At 40.6% G+C, this 20,593-nt stretch overlaps 1 protein-coding gene across 6 annotated transcripts in view; it reads left to right on the top strand.

Moving 5' to 3' along the window:
* The window catches only part of GPAT3 (glycerol-3-phosphate acyltransferase 3), a 54,688-nt gene that overhangs the window by 9,546 nt on the left and 24,549 nt on the right, over nucleotides 1-20,593 (top strand). Inside the window, exon 1 of one of the 6 annotated variants that reach the window (XR_004628807.1) lies at nucleotides 16,504-16,590. The exons of the other annotated variants lie outside the window; for them this stretch is intronic. The gene's annotated coding sequence lies outside the window, so the exon portion shown is untranslated. Of the gene's footprint in view, nucleotides 1-16,503; nucleotides 16,591-20,593 lie in introns of those variants that run through there. 6 annotated transcript variants of the gene reach the window in all.

Raw genomic sequence — 20,593 nt, 5'->3', positions numbered from 1 at the left:
TTGGTTTGGATTTTTTAGCCTGTACTGAAGCGAATATTGTCACTTGTCGGATTTTTTTTTTTTTTTTCCATGCATCTGTCTTTTCCATGGTACCTCCAGGACAGAGTGGAAGTGAACAACAGGAGAAAATATAAATCATAATGGTTTAGAGTAAGGCTACAGGCTGCCCAATTTATCTTCTTTCATTCAGAGTAGCTGCCCTTCCTTTTAGCCGTGAAACTGGCAATGACTGTTGCAGTAACTGAGCGTTGGCTACCTGTAAGTTTCATGAGATAGCCACAGATGATGAAGATACGGGTCCTGTGAGGAGACAGGTATCCGACAGGTGGCTGTGATAAATGCTCAAGTAGGTGCGTAAGCCAAGGACAACGTGGGATCCAATTTAGTCTCTGATCCATGCTGCTTTCATCTGTGTTAATCCCACAGCTCTGCATGGCATGCACCTCCACTCCCATCCTCATGTCCATCCTGCCTGGGTGGCCCTGTTACGGGGTGTGTGCCTTGTTGATACACCCTGGTGTTTGGAGTCCACAGAGAGGGAATAGCTTCCTCCTCGACAGACTGGCCGAGGGTGATGAAACACACAAACACACTGAGCGCTGTGTGCCCGGCTGCTGCAATCTTCTGCCTCTGGAGCCTCCTGTCTCTGGACGGCTGCCAACAAGAGCCCCAGTCAGCGTTGAGCCGGTCAAAGTTGAGGCAAGGGTCACCGGCAGGCCAAGGGCCCCAGCAGTGCAGGTGTGATCTGGACATGTGTGAGCGCTACAGTGCCGACGACAGGTTCGGGAAACTGAGAGGGAGAGATTGGCTAAACAGGGAAAATAGTTATGTTTATTTTCTGCACCAAAAATTTCTTCTGCTGCTTCTTTATTTGATGAAGCATATGTTTGGAAGCACTTTTTGAGTCTCTCTCTCTCTAGTTAAACCCCTCTTGCGTTATATTTCTCTTGTGCTTTTATTAATAAGCCAACTGAAAGCTGACCTAGGGAAATACCTTTGTGGTTAAATCGTTCTCTCCTGTCTTTAGCCTTCTTCCGCTGGGTCTTCTATTAAAAAACGGTCTCCTTTAGTGATTGAGCTTCAGATCGGGTCAGGAGCAACATCTCTTTAAGAAGCCCTGTTATTGCACCTTCTTCCAGTTTTAAGGACATTTCCTCACTGTTACTACAACATTGAAGATAAATCTTTCTCTCCCTTCTTTAAGTAACTGTGTTATACTGAACAGTCAACTTCAGTAGAGAATGTAGTTACCCTCTACCCTAGTTTGTTTTCTGAGGGCTGATGTGTTTCACTACTCCAGCCATGGGACAAGTGCATCTCCTCGGACCCAGGAACATGGTCTGATTGAGATTTTATCAGCTTTTATCTTACTCTGTTGTAAATAGTGCAAGGCCCCATTGACTTTTAGAGCCATCCACATCATCCTTGGGTACTTAACTGATTTTGAGGATTTATTGTGCAATAGACTTCAATTAGTTAGTAATTAGGATTGTACTTGTAATGAATGTAATTCATTATGCCATTTTCAGAACTGGAGATTAATTCCACTATAAATTGCATTATATTACTAGGACATTTTGAACGCTTACCAAGCAAAATCAACAGGCAGGAAGAAAGGCCCGAGTTTGCCCTTGTCCTGGAGGTGTCACAAACAGTACAGATAAATAGAGGCCGCAGCTCAGTCATTTTGGCACTGTCCTCTAGAATGTGCCGCTGGCCTGACTCAGCAATGTCTGCGAGGGCCATGTATGCCACCTCCTCAGGTCCTCCCTTTTGCCCTACTCCGGCAGGCACCACACATAGGGATTTGCGGTCACATGAACTATTGTTAATTAAGCCCCCGTGCTAAATTCTCTCCTGCCCTGTATGTCTTACCCCCAGACCCCATCTCTCCCCACCCAAACACACACAAGAGACAAAACGCTACAGTGAAACTTCTGATGTTGTACCTATTCAGAGAGAATTCAGGCTGCCTCACATTTCCCTCTGATTTTACTTTTGGAATTCTTTCTGTGAGACTTGATGAACCATGTTGATACTGGTACAACATTGGTCATGTCGATATTAAATCTCTTGCATTTATAGAAAATGTGGGATAACATTTTGTGACAGAAATTTGTATCATTTTTAATACTGATTTTGTTTTGGGCAGGCTGGTTTTTTTTTTTTTTTTAAGATTTTATTTATTTGAGAGAGAGTGCGAGAGAAAGCGGGGGTGGGGGGGCAGAGGGAGAGGAAGAAGCAGACTCAGGCAGCCCGATGTGGGGCTCTATCCCAGGACCCCAGTATGATGATCTGAGCTGAAGGCAGCTGCTTAAACTACTGAGCCACCCAGGCGCCCCACTGGGCAGGCAAAGGGGTGGGGAGTGGAGGGTAAGGGGGTTAGAGAGTCTGTTTAAATCAACAAAGTTGATTTAGTAGTATTGTCTTGGTGTAAACTCCCTGAATACAAGTCAGTATCTGCTGTCCTCACGGATATGGAGTATAATGCATTTAATGAGGTTATCTTGCTGATAAAATATTGGAACTTGTCTAGCTACCTGTAGAGAGAAAAATAATCCAGTTATGGGATATGGAAGGATTTAGAGTGAGATTTTCCTTATCACTGCCAAATGTCTACCTGCTTTTATTAGCCTGCCTCTGTAAATCGTGTGCCTGATGGTGGTGATGATGATGATGACAATTTTCAAACACACACAAAAGTAGAGAAATAGTATAATGAACCTGATATAGGCAATATTTGTCGAGATTTGCCACGCTTGATTCATCTGTGCCTTATTTTTTACTAAAATAGTCAATGCAATATAAGATTTCATATCTTTTATGCATTTTTTAAAAAAAGATTTTAAAAAATAGCCACAGTGTTGTTAAGTTAACTCAAACTTAATTTTTTAATATCATCTAATACATAGTCCATATATAAATTCCCCTAACAGTTTAAAAATGTTTTTAAAGTTTGTTTGAACCGAGATTCAGTCATGGTCTACAGATAAGTTTATTTATTTATTGATACTGCTTTATTGGACATATGGAGTACAGTTTTTGTTCCTGGAACAAAAATTACTTAATAGCAGGTGATTCTGAAAAAATTCACTAGCATACCATACATTTTTATCCTCACAGCTTACTATAGCTCTGTGTAAGACAAAGTTTTGATCCTTGGGCTTTTCTTTGTTTGTTTGTAAACCCTAGAATTAGTCATCTGTATTTCTAAGTGCAATATTCCATGATATTTATTACATGAAATTTATTACATGAAATTTTTATATTACATGAAATTTAGTCTATAATCCCTCACTTCCGCTTCTCCTAAAATAGCAAACCTATCCAAACTCTCAGCATGTGTGTGTTAGGAGACTTGCTACAAGTGGATACAAATAGTGAACGTGTGGGGACAATGCAGTCACTCATCCAGAGGAAAATTAATATATGAGCTGGTCTAAATGAATTAACTGGATTTACGTGAAGAGAACAAAGTACACAAATCTTAATGTTGAGCAAAAAGAAAATGTATAGTATAAAAACATTTATTTAAAATTACTGCTAGAAGCAGATACTATGTAATTATGTTGACAGATGTAGGGGAGTGTAAAATATACGTGGAAATGACACGCACCACGTGTTAGAGGTTATCTTCTAGGAAGGAGGAGAAAGGATGGGGATATGGGCTTTAACTGCATCTCCAGTTTTTTGTCTTTAAAGAACGTCTGAGGCAAATATGACAACGGGTATCTTTTGTCTTTGTTGAACTCATAGTTTTTGGATAAACTTATATTTTAAGCATAAAAATTTTAAAAAACCCAACTAAATAAAATATCAAGAATTGCTCAGCTAAAGTCTCTAGTCTGATGCATAGAACTAGTTTTATACGAATAGAAAATAAATACTTGTCTCAAGGGTGTGACTGATGGTTACCTGCTCCCAAAACACATCCCCGTGGAGTCTGACCGGTGTCTGGAATTGAAACGTAAACCTATGGAACAAGAGTTGTTAATCAAGATGTCTTACCTGTTAGAGGTGGGATTCTCAGCCTCGGCACTACGGACATTTCGGGTTGAATAATCCATTTTCATGGAGAGTGGTCATATGCATTGTAAGATGTTTAGCAGTATCCAATAGATGATAGTAGCGCACTCCTAATGTGACAGCCAACAGTGTCTCCACACATTGCCAAATGTCCCCTGGGGGCAAAAGCCTTTCTCTACTCCTAACCTCGTCTACTGCTTTGCGAACCACTGCTCTTAGAGAATAATGCGTTCATCTCTTGGTCTCCAATATTGTTAGCATAATTTTTCTTAGTTTTCTAATAAATAGGCCCCTGAGGGAGCAGAATTTGATTTCCAGTCTTTGGTGGCTGATGTGGGGAAGGATGGAATGTGAGTAAGTCTTGTGAACAACAGGGTTAACAGACAACACTGAATGGTGGGAGAGAAGGCATGTTCTTTAAGGAAAGGTGGAGGTGAGACAAGGGAATCTTCCTTCAAATTTTGCCTCATAATCTGATGAGAATATACTATTTTGGAGGGAGCTTTACTTTAGACTGGATTGGAGACTTGTGTGTAACTATGTACTCTAATCTCTGAAAGGAGATGATTTAGCATTTTTTTTTCTGGCCAACAGTGAGTAAGCAGGAAGGAGTGGTTCTGGCAGGAAAGAAGGTAAAAGGTCAGATCAGACAAATCGTCTTTATTGCATTGTGAAGTAATGGTGGAAAGGAAGTGATAGAAGTCCTTAATCACAGAAAGGAAGGCTCCCATCTTAAGAAAGCAGCGAGGAAGCTCATAAAACATACTATTATTTTTCAGATCATTTTTCTTGTCGCATTGCAGTAACAAAGCAGGTGACATGCCTTGTGTCCTATCCCTATTTCTATGAAATTAATTTTGCTTTTAAATATAAGTGATAAAAGCAGGATTTAGACGGTTCTGTCCCCAGGACTATTGAGTTGGTGACGATCTTGTTGGTGTTCAGCTCTCTCAGTCCTAAACTCCTCATCAGATGAGGAGAGAACCCGCATCTCAGAATTGTGGAGGTTTGAAAAAGCCAGTTGAGAATGGAGACTTGGGGATTCTTTGGGAGTGAGATTACCGGATTAGGTGACAGGAGAGTTGACTCGAGAATGCGTTCTCTTTTAGAGAAGTTCTCCATCCCACTGGGAGAAGCAGACGTCTCCTCAGGTACCCATGAAACACAAAATCCATCTTGTCAGTTTAGAAGTGTTCCCCAAACCAGCGTCCTCACCTGACACACCCCTCTGGCCACCCTGCCCCTCAGAGAAAACCCCAGTCAAAAGAACAAAGCTTCTCCATTTTGTTTCTATTTTATAGACAAAAACCGATCAATAATAATAATAATCACCACCGTTTATTAAACAATGGCTCCATTGTGCAAAATTATTTACATGAGGAAGGTCTTGTTAATTCTCACTTAATGGATGAGAAAACTATAGGTGAAGGAGGTCAGGTAACTTGCTTCGGATTTTGTAAGTAGTGGAAGGCAGACTGAAAAGAAATCCCAATCCAATTTGTCTTTCTTTTTCAAAATCCCTTGCCCGCCACTCCCTGCCTAACTATCCCTTCCTTCTCTACTCCTCTGGTCAATCTGTGTCTTCTCAATTCTCCCTTTGAAGGTTGAGGTGTAACTCTTCCACAAATGGGAACTCCTCTGCTGAATGTTGGCTTTGTCACATACTAGGAAACTCATAACATTTCAATTTCAAATCATCAACAGAGCTTTTAAAAAAATGACTCTATGAGAATATTTAGAATTATAATAAAAGATACTCTACATCAATGCCAAACATTAAGGCTGACATTTTAATTGATATGATGGCTCATTTGACAATGAAGTTTTACAGATGTTTCTCTGTTGTGGGATTTCTTGTTTAATCAAATTAGTCATGTCCAAGTCAACAAAGTTTAATGTGGGCTGTCAGCCAAGAAATGGGTCAACAGTATAGTGAACGAGATGTTAAAATGTTAAAATGTGAGTTGTTAGGGCACCTGGGTGGCTCAGTGGGTTAACTGTCTGCCATTAGCTCAGTTCATGATCTCAGGGTCCTGGGATAGAGCCCCAAGTCAGTCTCCCTGCTCAGAGGAGAGCTTGCTTCACCCTCTCCTGATGCCCCTACCCCCTCCACTCATGTTCTTTCTCGCTGGTTCTGCACTCTCTGTCTCAAATAAATTTAAAAAAAACTAAAAAAAAAAATGTTAGTTGTTAAAATGAAACTCAGCCTGTTAATTCTAAATGCCTATTAGTTTCTCTGCAGTGTTGACTGACAATGGATTACAATGTCCATACTTCCACTCTGTTTATGCTTCAAAGTAGGTATAAACGCATGGTTAATTTCATGATTAAAATCTTCCTCTTTTATAATCAACATTGCTTATTTTGTAAGGTTCTGGGGAGCTACTGGGGCATATAATGATGAAAAAGGGAGCTGATGTTCTCATTTGGTTTTCTCAGGAGAACAAGTACACCTCCAGTACTTCTAGTCTTGGTAACTGAGAGACACTAACAGAAAATAACTCAGAATTTTAAAAGGGGCAGATTATTTTATTACAGATACATAAACCATATAGAAAACAGGAAAATTGAATGTTCCTTTATTTCAGTAAAGCTTTTGATTGTATCCTATTCCAAATGACAGGTCGACAAATCCACTCTATCTGTTACCCCCCCACAACCCTGGCAGACATCACTGGGTGATGAGTCCTTGCCTCCCAACCACGATGTAGCGTCCTTAACACAAACCTGCAGACAGCTTCTCACTGCCGACTGCTTTGGACTTGCTCTTCCTGATGAAACCTTGTCACCGCTGTTGATCTGGAGAATAGATGAAGTTTCTCACCCTGTGTACCAAAGGATCACTAACGAAAAGGAGGAGAATCCTTTGAGTGATTGGGTTTTGGCGAAGATTTGGTTGTATTGTTTGGGGTTGTGTTGATGACTGACGGAATTGAAGTGCCCTGTCACTGACTGAATGCCCTTAGCTGGGTTTTAAATAACCAAGAAACGGAATGGAATTTAAAGTAGTCTTGATTGTTTTGATAAATGAGCCATCAGAGAGAGGGGTGACATTCAAGATCCTTTACGCAAGGAGGATGCTCTGGAATGGGATAGCCAGCCTTGGTTACATGGTTGGAAAAGGCATCAGCTTCAGAAGGCAGAGTTTAGACTCTCAGGCATGGAAGGCCAGGGAGAGCGCAGAACTTAAAATGCCGCTGTAGTTCACGGCAGCAGGAGCGTGATGAATTTCCCTGAGCTCCACAGTGGTGAGCCGCTGGCAATCACTGACCCTGGGCCGCTGGCGATCACTGACCCTGGTCCCGGCCTGAACTATGTTTACCTGGTGTTATCTGTGTACCTACGTCATGTGCTGAACTATGCCCTCAGGCAACCCTTGGCCTACTTAGGAGATACCGCCAGTCTCCACGGATCCCGGGGACAACCGGAAGCCAGCTGGTGCCAATGGTATGGAATGTCACAAAAATAAATACAATTAACTTGAGCAAGAAAATTCATAAGCGCAGCATGAAAAGAGATCATTTTGGATGGGAGACTTCGGAGAGGGTGTTTTGGTGGACGTGTTAGTGTTGAACCGGTCATGTAGAGGTGGCTTGGATTTAACTGAGATGACAGGGCTTTCTAAACTCGGGGAATGAGGGAATAGCTTGCATAGCAGTGGAGTGAGCTTAGTTCGTGGAAGGGGACAGACATAGAAATAAAGTTGGCTAAGAGGGCGACATTGGATATGAAGGGCTCTAATGCAAAGTGGTTTAGATGTGATGTCAAGGCACAGAGAATCCCAGGTTTATGGTTTATATTGAGGATCGTAAAGAGGAAATTCTGAAGCTGGGAAAAAGGATGACTGTAGTGGCCAACCAGACCTGCGAAGGTTGATGAGGAAATTGGGGAAAAACTGAGGGATGATTCATATGACAGTTGGTTAATTATTAGGAGGAAGAAGCACTCCTCTTTCTCTCCATATCCATAAAAGATGGAGCAAAAAGACTGGCTTACATTAAAGGAAAATGTTATATGTAAGAAAGAGCTTCTTAGCAAAAAATGATCATGAAACTGGGCCAGGCTACTAAGTAGATTACACAAAGTTTTACACATAGAATGGACAGTTGAGAATTTGGGGAGCAGCATGAATTATATAATAAAACTCTTTTCAGTTGTTAGCAGTGCCTTGTCATCTTGGTTGTAATAAATCCCGTGTACGAATTTTAAGTTTTTCCGTTTTTAATCTGTCTTTCAGTAGTATTTGTCTCTGTAACATGGGTATCTCTTTGTAGGTCACTGACTCCATTAGCAGAGAAGGCAAGAAAGCTCTTCATCAGTTCTTTGTTCTGCCAGCGAGTAGCAGCAACCCTTCGAGCCCTCTCCCCCTTTTCTCCTCTCTCTCGGATGTTTTAGAACGGCACTTCCCAATCTTCTGTGTTTTCCCGCGGAAGCGCTTAGGGCAGCATAAGTTTTTGAACGAAGAAGAAGGTGAGGGGCCAGGGTGCCAAAGCGTGCTTGGTACGCAAGTCTGGGGAGACGGGGAACAGATAGTGGTAGTTGAGGAGTGGCTCTTGGGGCTCAGGGAGAGGAGACAGCCTGCTGGACTTGTGATTGGACAGAGTCCTTTTCTTTCTTTCTTTCTTTTTTTTTTTTTTTTTAAAGATTTTATTTATTTATTCGATAGCGATAGAGACAGCCAGCGAGAGAGGGAACACAAGCAGGGGGAGTGGGAAAGGAAGAAGCAGGCTCACAGCAGAAGAGCCTGACGTGGGGCTCAATCCCATAACGCCGGGACCACGCCCTGAGCTGAAGGCAGACGCTTAACCGCTGTGCCACCCAGGCGCCCCTCTTTCTTTTTTTTTTAATGTTTTTTTATTATATTATTTTAGTCACCATACAGTACATCCCTGGTTTCTGGTGTAAAGTTCGATGATTCATTAGTTGTGTATAACACCCAGTGCACCATGCAATACGTGCCCTCCTTACTACCCAACCGGTCTATCCCAATCCCCCACCCCCCTCCCCTCTGAGGCCCTCAGTTTGTTTCTCATAGGGACAGAGTCCTTTTCTTAGGGCAACAGTATTACGTCTGTACCATGGATTAACATGTAATGTGAATCTGTGGCCTAGTGATGTCTGGATGCCCTGGGGATGGGCAAAACCCTTAGGACCTTCTCTTGGTGTGCCCGCCTCAGCGTGTTGGGAGCTCTCCTCTGTACCCCCTTCACTGACTTTTCTAGGTCAGGTGCCTGGTTTTCCTGCTTCTCTTCCTCAGAGTTCTGTTTCCCCCAAAGCTTGGGTTGGCTAGGGAAGGACATTAATTCCCTGGAGTCCTATTTTGTTTTTTAAAGCTTCCTCAGGGAATAAAACCCATAGAGCCCTGATGTCTCCTTGTAACCTCTGGGGACACCTGGTGAACAAAAGGAAAGACTAGGGCGTGGTCTGCTTTTCTGTTAGGGTCGCAGAGCCTTCCCCACGTCTCGCCTCAGTGTTTCTGGAATGGATGGGCCATGCCTCTGTGCTTCTCTGATGTTGCGTGCTGGGCAGCCCGCACTTGCTCACTTCACTGGGAAACAGAGTGGACCTGAAAACCCCAGGATGTAGGAGATGCTGTGGACAAACTTTGGGGGTGGGATAGTTTGGCCCTTTTACCTTTTACCTTTACCCTACCTATCTGGAAAAATGCACTGCATTCATTGTCCAGCAACTTGAAGGAGCATTGACTTTGACCTTTACAAAAAGCTGAAGTACTTTGGAGACAGTGCGTATGCATCCCAAGTGACACTCTTCTTCAGGTTATTAGAGAAAACAGCATTATGATTTCTGGTTTCCCTTTGCAACCAGTGACATTCTCTTCGCTGACGCAGAAGGAACTTGATCACAAATCCCAGAGACCATCCCTTTAGAAAAAAAAACAACAACAACAAGAGAAAAAGGAGATTAAGACTGGACAGAGAGTACAGGCTTTGGCTATGAGTAGTTAGTAACATTCACCTGCTCGGTAGATTATGTAGAGTACTTAGTCTTTGCAAAGAGTAAGTGTATATTCCTTTTTCCCAAGTGTGGTAAGCTTTTTGCTTAAGTTGGTATCTGTTAGTTATCATGCATATATATCACTTCCTCTTCCTGCCTCTGCAATGACGTCGGTACAAATCTACTCAAATAAATGAACATCCTCAGTTGCAATGACTCATATGTTCACGACAGTGAGTTTATCTTCCCGTCATTGGCCAATGCACATGACTTCTCCACAACAGATGTCAAGTGTGTGATGCCAGTAGGCATGACGAAATCCCAGCGTGTGATGGTGTGCGGCCTCTGAGGCTCGTCTGACATTCTACACAACGAGCCCGTGCCTACAATCTCCTGTCAGTAGACAAGCATGTGCATTGGGGTACCTATTCAAGGAGAGAGAAAGGCAGGCATTTTGTAATTAACAAAAAGAACTAACATCCTTTTTTTCTTAAGGGAAGCCATTGCCTTGCCATTCCACCTTTACCTCCATAGGGTAAGCCACCCCTTGTGTCCTTTAGTACAAGCTGGTTTTAGAAACTTAGAAATGGCATTTCATAAGTTTGATGTAACTTTGTCTTTTTTTGGTCTTTACTTATAAACAGTTAAGACAATGCCTGCATCATGTGATGGATGGAGTTGGTGGTTCATGAGCTCAAAGAAAACAAAAAAAGGGGAAAATGGCATTCTGCGGATATGAAGAATTTTGAATGATTTTAGGAATAAGGGTATCAGGTGGAAGAAATTGTAAACAAAAGCAGGAGGGTAAGAAAGCCCAGGAAACATTAGGGGCCCAAAGACCCCTTTAGTTTGGCTGGAGCTAGAATGAGTGAAAATGAGTTGGAGGTAGAGTTGAGATTGGATAGATATTTAGGTTTAAGTCCTAAAAGGCCTTAAATGCCAGGCTAAGAAGTTACTTCCTTAGGTGAGGGGATCTCAAAGTTTTGGGAAGATGAATCTGGTAACTTTGCAGAAGTGGGATTAGACAGGAAGAAGGAGATGGAAGTGGAGAAAGGAGAGATGGTAGATGGCAAACCATTCTGGAAGGTAATGGGACCTTGATTTGCAAATATGGAACCACCCTTGCATCCCAGGCAGAAATCCCACTTGATCCTGGTGAATGAATTTTTTTTTTTTTTGAATGTATTGTTGGATTCTGTTAAGGATTTTTGCATCTGTATTCATCGGAGATACTGGCCTGTAGTTCTCTATTTTTGTGGTGTTTTTATGTGGTTTTGGTATCAGGGTAATGCTGGCTTCACAGAATGAATTCAGTAGTTTTCCTTCCTCTTCTGTGTTTCGGAATAGTTTGAGAAGAATAGGTATTAACTCTTCTTTAAATGTTTGGTAGCTGTCTGTCCTGGACTTCTGTTGGTTGGGAGATTTTTGAATACTGATTCAACTTCATTGTTGGTAATTGGTCTGTTCCAGTTTTCTATTTCTTCCTATTTCAGTTTTGGTAGTTTATATGTTTCTAGGAGTTTATCCATTTCTTCTAGGTTGTTCTATTTGTTGGTATATAATTCTTCATAATATTCTCTTGCAATCTTTTGTATTTCTGTGGTGTCGGTTTTATTTTTCCTCTTTCATTTGTGATTTTATTTAAGTCCCCCCCCTTTTTAATGAGTCTGGCTAGATGTTTATCAATTTTTAAAAAAGATTTATTTATTTACTTGAGAGAGAGAGAGAGAGCAAGCACGGGGAGAGGCAAAGGGAGAGGGACAGAGAGAATCTCAAGCAGGCTCCGCGTCCAGTGCAGAGCCTGACACAGGGCTGCATCTCATAACCTGAGGTCATGACCTGAGCTGAAATCAAGAGTTGGATGCTCAACCGAATGAGCCACCCAGGCACCCCTAGATGTTTATCAATTTTGTTGATCTTTTCAAAGAACCAGCTCCTAGTTTCATTGATCTGTTCTACTGGGTTTTTTTTTTTTACTTTCAATTTAATTTCATTTAAATGAAAATAATCTTTATAATTTCCTTCCTTCTGCTGGTTTTGAATTCTGTTTGTGCTTTTTCTAGCTCCTTTAGGTGTAAGGTTAGCTTGTGTATTTGAGATTTTTCTTGCTTCTTGAGGTAGACCCGTCTTGCTATATACTTCCCTCTTAGGACAGCCTTTGCTGCATCCCAAAGGTTCTGGACTGTCGTGTTTTCATTTTCATTTGTTTCCATGTATTTTTTAATCTTTTCTTTAATTTCCTGGTTAACCCATTCATTCTTTAGTAGGATGTTCTTTAACCTCCATATATTTATGGTCTTTCCAAACTTTTCTTGTGGTTGACTTCTAGTTTCATAGCGTTGTGGTTAGAAAATATGCATGGCATGGGGTGCCTGGGTGGCTCAGTCGTTAAGCGTCTGCCTTTGGCTCAGGGCGTGATCCTGGAGTTCTGGGATCGAGCCCCACGTCAGGCTCTTCCCCTGGGAGCGTGCTTCTTCCTCTCCCATTCCCCCTGCTTGTGTTCCCTCTCTCACTGGCTGTCTCTCTCTGTGTCAAATAAATAAATAAAAACTTAAAAAAAAAAAAAAGAAAAGAAAAGAAAAAAAAAAAAAGAAAATATGCATGGCATGATCTCAATCTTTTTGTACTTGTTGAGGCCTGATTTGTGACCCAGTATGTGGTCTGTTCTGGAGAATGTTCCATGCATGCTTGAAAAGAATGTGTATTCTGTCTTTTAGGATGGGATGTTCTGAATATATCTGTTAGGTCCATCTGGTCCAGTGTGTCATTCAAGGCCGGAAGGTTTTTGATTTTAGTAAGGTAGAAGAAGGATATAAAAGTAAGAATGCTTATACCATAGGTTTTCACATTTCTTTTTTTTTTTTCTTTTTCCGGGTAAGTAATCATTTTAGCTTCAAATAGTGATGGTTTAATGACTTCTTACTCAACTTAGTTTATATTTTATTTCTTTTCCAGTTTATACTTCATTTCTTTCACTTGTCTAATTGTGCTGGCTGCTACTGCAGTCCAGTGCTGGATAGCGGTGATGCTAGTTGCCATTGTGGTTGGGTACAGGCTGTAGGGACTTCAGTGTCTTTCTGGTAAACACCATAGTGCCTTTGATCTAGCTCTCCACCTTATGTTACGTACTTGTTGATTCTTGTTCTTTTAAATCAAGAATGATTTTTCATGTTTTCTTCAACATCATTGGTGATGAAAATATGTTTTCCCCCTTAGGTGTATGATGGTGAATTTTATTAATAGCTTCGTAGTTGAGTCACCTTTGCATTTGTGCAATAGACATTGCCTGGTCATAATGTGGTGCTGGAAACTGTCTGCCAAAATTGAGGTTAGGCTTTTTGCAATTGATCCTTGAGATGAAGGTATTAGCTACTTACTTATTTCCTCCTTCGCTTCCTCCATTCCTTCTTAGATTTAAAGGTTTGATAGAAATTCTTAAAACTGTATGGGTCTGGTGCTTATTGGGGGGGGTAAAGTTATTTTACTTCCACACATTATTTTATTTGTACAAATGATTCTCTTTAGAGCATTCATCTCTTGGTGTTAGTATTAGCAGAGATTTTTTTTGTTGTTTTTTTTTGGGGGGTTTTTTTAGTAGAAAATTAATTGGTGGGGTATATAGGTGCTTAAGGGAAACTTTATCCTTTTTATGTAATAAAATTAAATTAAATAAAAAAGTTGAATGTCACTCTTTAATGTGCCAACTGGGGAAACATTGCCAGGGGGAGCATGAGTAGTTTCATAATTAATGCTTTTTTTTTTTTTTTAAACAAGGCAATCATGATCAAATACCTCTTAGGAAACCAAAGGAGATGCTAAGCCAGCATTTATTTTGAGCACATTTCATACATATGATAAGTCATGATTGTTGTGCTGATTTTGCCCCCTTTTCTTTTTATGGACCTATTATATGGCATATGATAATCTAGTTTTTCTAAAGCAGTTTTGCTGCTATAGGGACACATGTGAAACTTTTATGTAGTGAGGTTTTTTTTTCATTTTGCTTGTATTCACATTTTTAAATTTTTCTCTTCAATCTTCCACTTTCAAAATCAAAGAAACTTCAGACCTTAAAACAACAACCAAAAGATGACCTAGCCAACAGCAACCCCTCTAAGGAGTATATTGGTGATTTGATCATCAAATAGATAATATATTATCAATAATACAAGTAATTAAGCAGAAAGATGTTAATGTGTATCTGTGAACTCCCAATGTTCTAATACTTATTGGTAATAACTTGGTTCTCTCACCTCAAGTATTTCTCTTTTTTTTTAATTAAAAAAATTTTTAAAAAAGAGTTTATTTACTTATTTAAAAGAGAGAGAGAGAGCACACAAGCAGGGAGGAGAGGGAGAAGCAGGCTCCCTGTGAGTGGAGAACCCGACACGGGGCTGGATCCCAGGACCCTGAGATCATGATCTGAGCCAAAGGCAGACGCTTAACCAACTGAGCCACCCAGGAGTCCCAAATATTTCTCCTTCTAAATCAATTTAATTTACAAGGTGAATGGTTTATCATGGATCTGTTGCTTGTAGCAACGAAATGACAATGTGATTCAGAGGTGAGGTGAGGTGAGACCAAATGCAAGTTTTGTGGGTGCCTGAAGTTATACAATTTGGAGATCCTCTTTAGGTAAAAGAATATACAAAATTCTAAACTAGAAGACAACTTCTAGTGGTGTGGGACCTTGGAAGGAGCTGTGCAGGTGAGGACACCGAAGAGGAACCTTATTGGCTTTATGGTCAATCTGTCTTCGGCTCAGCGACCTTGAACTCAAACCTAGAGTCATGGCTGAGGGTATAACAGGCTGTCGGGACCAAAAGAGATAGAAGCTATTTCCTAAAAACCTTGGCTGGGTGACAGTCCAGGTTAATGAGGAGGCTGCAGGTTTTAGAGTATATCTAACAGCAACAACTTTAAAACATCAAGGGTCGGGACACCTGGGTGGCTCAGTCCATTAAGCGTCTGCCTTCAGCTCAGGTCATGATCTCAAGGTCCTGGGATCGAGTCCCACATCAGGCTCCCTGCTCAGTGGGGAGTCTGCTTCTCCCTCTGCCTGCTGCTCCCCCTGCTTGTGCTCTCTCTCTCTCTGACAAATAAATAAATAAAATCTTAAAAAATAAATAAAACATCAAAAGCGATTATCCTTTCTAAACCTTGACTGGCCTGCAAGACACAGGGGGCAGCTGATTGTGCCTCGGGGAGGAGTTGAAGAGCAAGGATACTGGCAGGACACGTGTGTGCCGAAGTCATAGAGTTCTAAGTTGGACAGAAGAGCCTCCTCGGACAGCTCGGACCTGGCTGACTACAGAACTGGGGGAGGAGCATCAAATGGGCTGCTGCTCAGGGGCTGTTGTTTGTTGGGCTTATCATGAGAAGGCACAGAGACCTAATCAAATGTGTTCCTGGCTCTCAAAAATTCCTGTCCTAGTTTAAAAAAAAAAAAGTGACATGGGTTACAATTATCTGGGAAGGACGAGGAAGTGTAAGTCAGTTAGTGACAAGTGCATATCCAGATTAATGATAGATGGGGGCCACATACAGGTTTTCCTACATCGAAGTTCCATTCCTTCCCTCAAATGCAGGAGAGACACTAGTGAGAACTGTTACTCGGGGCTTTCTGTTTATCAAGGTGAACTGGAGCTGATGTGGAGTCGATGGGGAAGGTCTTATATATTTGGGGCTTGTCAAAGGGCAGGTGTTGGACAGAGTGATGTGGAATTTGAAGCTTTAGGATGTGAGGAAGCAATTAGTTTTGGAGTCACAGAGTTGGTTTGAAATCCTGGTTCTCTTCTTTATTGTCTTTGTGGCTCCAGGCAAGTTACTCAACCCTATGGAGCCTTAGTTTCCTCATCTGTAAAATGGGGGTAATAGACGAAACCTCATAGGATTCTGGGGATTATGTAAGTATAGGTGTCAAGGGTTTAGCACAGTCTGCCATCAGAAAACATTCAATAAATGTCAGTTGTCTTCTAGTTTAGAATGGGAAATTTTAAAATATGGGAAAAAAAGGTATGATTTCTTAGAACCTCTAATTGGGATTATAGCTACAAATTATGGCAACTCTTAAATATAACATTTTTCTGATTTTTAAAAAATGGAGGCACAATTAACATATATTAAAATGCACAAATATCAAATGTTCAGCTAGAGGTATTTTTGGGTATTTATAGACCTATCAAAGAACCTGTTATAGCCCCCTTAAGGACACAGCCCAGATCTAAAAGCTTTCTCAAGCCCCTGCCCAGATGCTCACCCCTCGGACCTTGCTGTAACCTCTCTTCTGATTTCTGTCATCCGTTAGTCTTTTCTATTTTTGAAATTCACATAAATGAATAATACGATATGTGCTCTTTTGTACCTATTTTTTCACGAAGTATCATATTTATGAGATTTCTCCATGCTGCACAACTCAGGGAATTTTTTAAATTGTTATGGAATTCCTTTATTGAAATACATCATTTGTTTATTTGTTGTCACATTGATTGACATTTGGGTTGTTTGCAGTTTTTAGCCATTGGGAATAGAGCTGCTATGACCATTGTCACGAACCTATTTGCTTGTTTTGCTAGAGGACATACCTCGAGGGAAACTGAAAGCCATAGGGTAAGCAAGTGTGTGCTTAACTGTATTAGAAACTGCTACCTGGTATTCCAGAATGGGTTGTACACTCAGAGCAGTGTGTGAGTTCCGTCCAGCTGCTGCCTAGCCTCTTCAACACTTGGCATTTTGGGCCTTTTCACTGATAGGCATTTGGGTGGGTATGTAGTAGCATCTCATTTCAGTTTTAAAAAAAATAGCACCTTAAGTGCTTTTCTCTCACGATGTAATATAATACATACACTTTATCGAAAAAGGAGACATTGTGGATGTATAAACAAGAATGTTAAAAATCACCCATATGAGATCTTGTTTCGCAGAAAAGACCTAATACTTTTTTTCTGAGTGTCACTAGGTTAGAAGTGTTTTTGAACTTATGTGTTTAACTACAAGGAAAAGCATTGTGCTTATCTCCTTGAAACTACCCCGTGCTTAAGAACTAATATTTTGATGTATTTCCTTACAGTTTTTTTTTTATCCATTCATGTGTATTTTTAAAAATGTAGTTGACATTTTAGTTCAGTGGATCTGGGACTGGGCCCTGACAGCTGTATTTTTATAGGTTCCAAAGATATTTCTGATGTGCAGCCTTGCCTGAGAGCTGTTGAGTTCAGCTCCTTTTTTTCTCTCTTTTATAATTAGTGCCTGGCTCTCTCTCTGCAGTGGCTGACTGACTGATTAAATGAATGAATGCTTTTGATTTAGATGAGGAAATTAATTTCCAGCTAAATTGACTTTTCAAATGAGTTTCTGAAATAGATTTTTAAAAAATATAGCATTCATTTTTAAGAAGTAAAGAGAATAGTACAATTAATCTCTTTATACCTATCACCCAAATTCAACAAGAATTTACATCATCTACCCTCTTTTTTCAGTCTTTCCTTTGTGGAGTGTTTTTTAATTAAAATTTTAATTACAGACTCAGTATGTGAGCATTGTAGAAAATTAGAGAATACAGATAAGTGATCAGAAACACCGTATTCTCACCTTAATGTGTATCCTTTTATGGAAGCATTTTAAAACTAATCCTAGATAGTATGCCATTTTACCTTCAAGTACCTCAGTGTATACATCTCAAAAAACTGACTTGTTTTAAACATAACCCTGACACCATTGTTAAACTTAACTAAGTTAATAACAATAAACTGGATTTTTAAAAAGTACTTAGGAGGGGCGCCTGGGTGGCACAGCGGTTAAGCGTCTGCCTTCGGCTCAGGGCGTGATCCCGGCGTTATGGGTTCGAGCCCCATATCAGGCTCTTCTGCTGTGAGCCTGCTTCTTCCTCTCCCACTCCCCCTGCTTGTGTTCCCTCTCTCGCTAGCTGTCTCTATCTCTGTCAAATAAATAAATAAAATATTTTAAAAAAAATAAAAAAATAAAAAGTACTTAGGAAGGAGAGCAGTGGTAATCAGGAACACAAAGGATTCACTGAGAAATAAGCATTGTCAAACCACCTAATTTACATGCTAGAAATTATGACCTGACTAATGGCCCAGGGAATTTTTTGCACATGGTGTATCTAGAGCTTAGCCTTGCAGCATGACAGCCCAGTTTTTGTGAAAAAGGTGACAAAAAGAGGGCTGGAAAGCTGTGCAGTTAGGTGACTATGTAGTTGATGCCCTGATGGATGTATTCATCTGTGTGATGATTGATGAACAAGAACAAGGACAGAGACTGCTGGTCTGACCGATCCAGGCCTTGGTTGTACGAGTAGTGTAAAAACCTTTCAGTCTTTGCCTCCATCTAAGTGATTGCTTGAATGTTCCTCTGGAGCCTGACAGTGAATATTTCTGTTCTTTAAAGCCAACAGCACTGTTCCACCCCACCCCCACCCCCAGCCACGTGTGGTTAATCTTTACAACTACTTTGGTCTCTTGGTCTCTTCTTTAATCACATTGATCAGGAAGGATATCGGGGCATGGTCGGGGTTGAATGTAGGCCTGGCTTTCTTGCCACGGACCAGAGCCCCTCAGAGGAGCTCCTCACACCAGGAAAAGCCTTCCCTACCAGTGGTTGGTGCCCCCACAGGTAAACTCCTCCCTGCCCACCTGCTTAGGGGAATATGAACTTTTTTTTTCTTACTATAATGGAAGAAGTATTTAGTTAATCCTATAGTGGATAAATCACAGAAATGGGATTCACAGATACAGCCTCTTTCAGTTCTTTTTTTTTTTTTTTAATTGTGTGGTAAGAACACTGAACATGAGCTTAATCCTTTTAGCAAATTTTTGAGTGCTTAATACAATATTGTTAAGTATAGGAATATTGTACAGCACATCACAAGTAAAATATTTTTTTAATTGAAACTTAACATACACAGGCAAGAGTGTAAAATTATAAATGTACAACTGAATGATTTTCCCAGAGTGAACTACTCATGTACTTCTCATTTCGATCAAGAAATAGAACATTACCAGTACCCTGGAAAGTTCTCATGTATCCCTCTAAGTCACTACAGAACAAGGTAGTGTATTTTTGTTAATTCCAAACCAGATATAATTTAAAAATTTCGGGTAGAAACAGAGCTAAAGGGGGTTTCTACTTCACGTACTACCACTGTATGACCACCTATGTTTTTGCATTAGTTGGGCTTACGATTGGATAGGATTCTAGCTGAAACAGACTAATTCAATGAAAGTTTCCAGGAGAGAGTGTGTTTTGAACTCCGAGCTTCTGACTTTTGGAATATAGCCCATTGGCAGGTTAAGGATCAGCTCCTCTATATAAAGCCTATTGTATACACTTTTGGTCTATAGGGGCCCCTGATTTTCCCTAACAGCTGACCTAGAAAGCATGCTTTCCATCTGGAGGATGGCTAAACTACTGTGATTTATCAATGGGCAGTCATTCCAAGAGTTCACTCAGCTAATGTAGAGTTAATTATATTTGAGATGATTTTAACTTCAGCCTCTATTTCTTTTAACAGGCTTTTCATAGCTGTATTATTTATGTACCATGACTTGCTAAAGGCATAGGGCAGAGGGCAGCTTGTGCAATTAATCTCTCCTATTAGAAAGAGAGAGTTTTTCTCGTTGTATTTTCATCCAAGCATGGACCTTGTCGGGTTCGTTAGAGCATTCCGTATAAGGACAAAGTTCAAATGTTTATGGCTTTACTGTCTTGAAGCTGACTTATGAAACAAAAGGAAATGTTCCCTGGAGTCAGGGTTTTATCAAGGTAAGAAACGTGGATCACTCTGAAGGATCAGCACTAATTTGTTCATGATAAAACTAGGTTTCCTTAATGACAATAAAAACTGATATCAAAATTGTGTCTGTGCCAGTTAAATCTGATATGTATTTATATCTATATTTTGAAGACTTTTAGTCTACTTATGAACAATTCTTGGTGCCAAAAGAAATATTTCTGGGATGCCTGGGTTGCTCAGTTGGTTAAGCGTCTGCCTGCAGCTCAGGTCTCATGATCCCAGTGTCCTCGGATCCAGTCCTGTATCGATCTGCTTCCTCAGTGGGGAGCCTGCTTCTCCAGAACTCTGCCTGCTGCTCCCCCTGCTTGTGCTCTCTCTCTCTCTCTGACAAATAAATAAATAACATCTTAAAAAAAAAAAAAAGAGGGCACCTGGGCGACTCAGTCGGTTAAGTATCTGCCTTCGGCTCAGGGCATGATCTCAGGGTCCTGGGATCAAACCCTGCATCGGGCTCCCTGCTCAGTGGGGAGTCTGCTTCTCCCTCCTCCCCACTCATGCTCTCGCTCACTCCCTCTCAAATAAGTAACAAAATCTTCTTAATAATAAAATCTTAAAATAAAAAAAGAACAATATATCCTCTTTTTCTTTCTAACCTGTACTTTGATGCCTGATGCATAGTGAGTGTCCCCTATATGTTGACTGGATTAAATATTTATTTTTCTCTCAGAAGGTATGCGTAGGGTAAATTGAATCAGTAATTCTGACCCTCAATAGTCAGTATATTTAGGGAAGGAAGTAATATGTATTCAGGAGTGCTTCTTTTGACATTGAATTTTACAGTAATACCCATTTGCAGATTTT

This window comes from Ailuropoda melanoleuca, chromosome 11, assembly GCF_002007445.2.
Source record: "Ailuropoda melanoleuca isolate Jingjing chromosome 11, ASM200744v2, whole genome shotgun sequence".
In the NCBI taxonomy this organism is placed as follows: domain Eukaryota; kingdom Metazoa; phylum Chordata; class Mammalia; order Carnivora; family Ursidae; genus Ailuropoda; species Ailuropoda melanoleuca.
The sequence above is the reverse complement of the archived record's forward strand: the minus strand, read 5'-3'. Positions and strand labels throughout refer to the sequence as shown.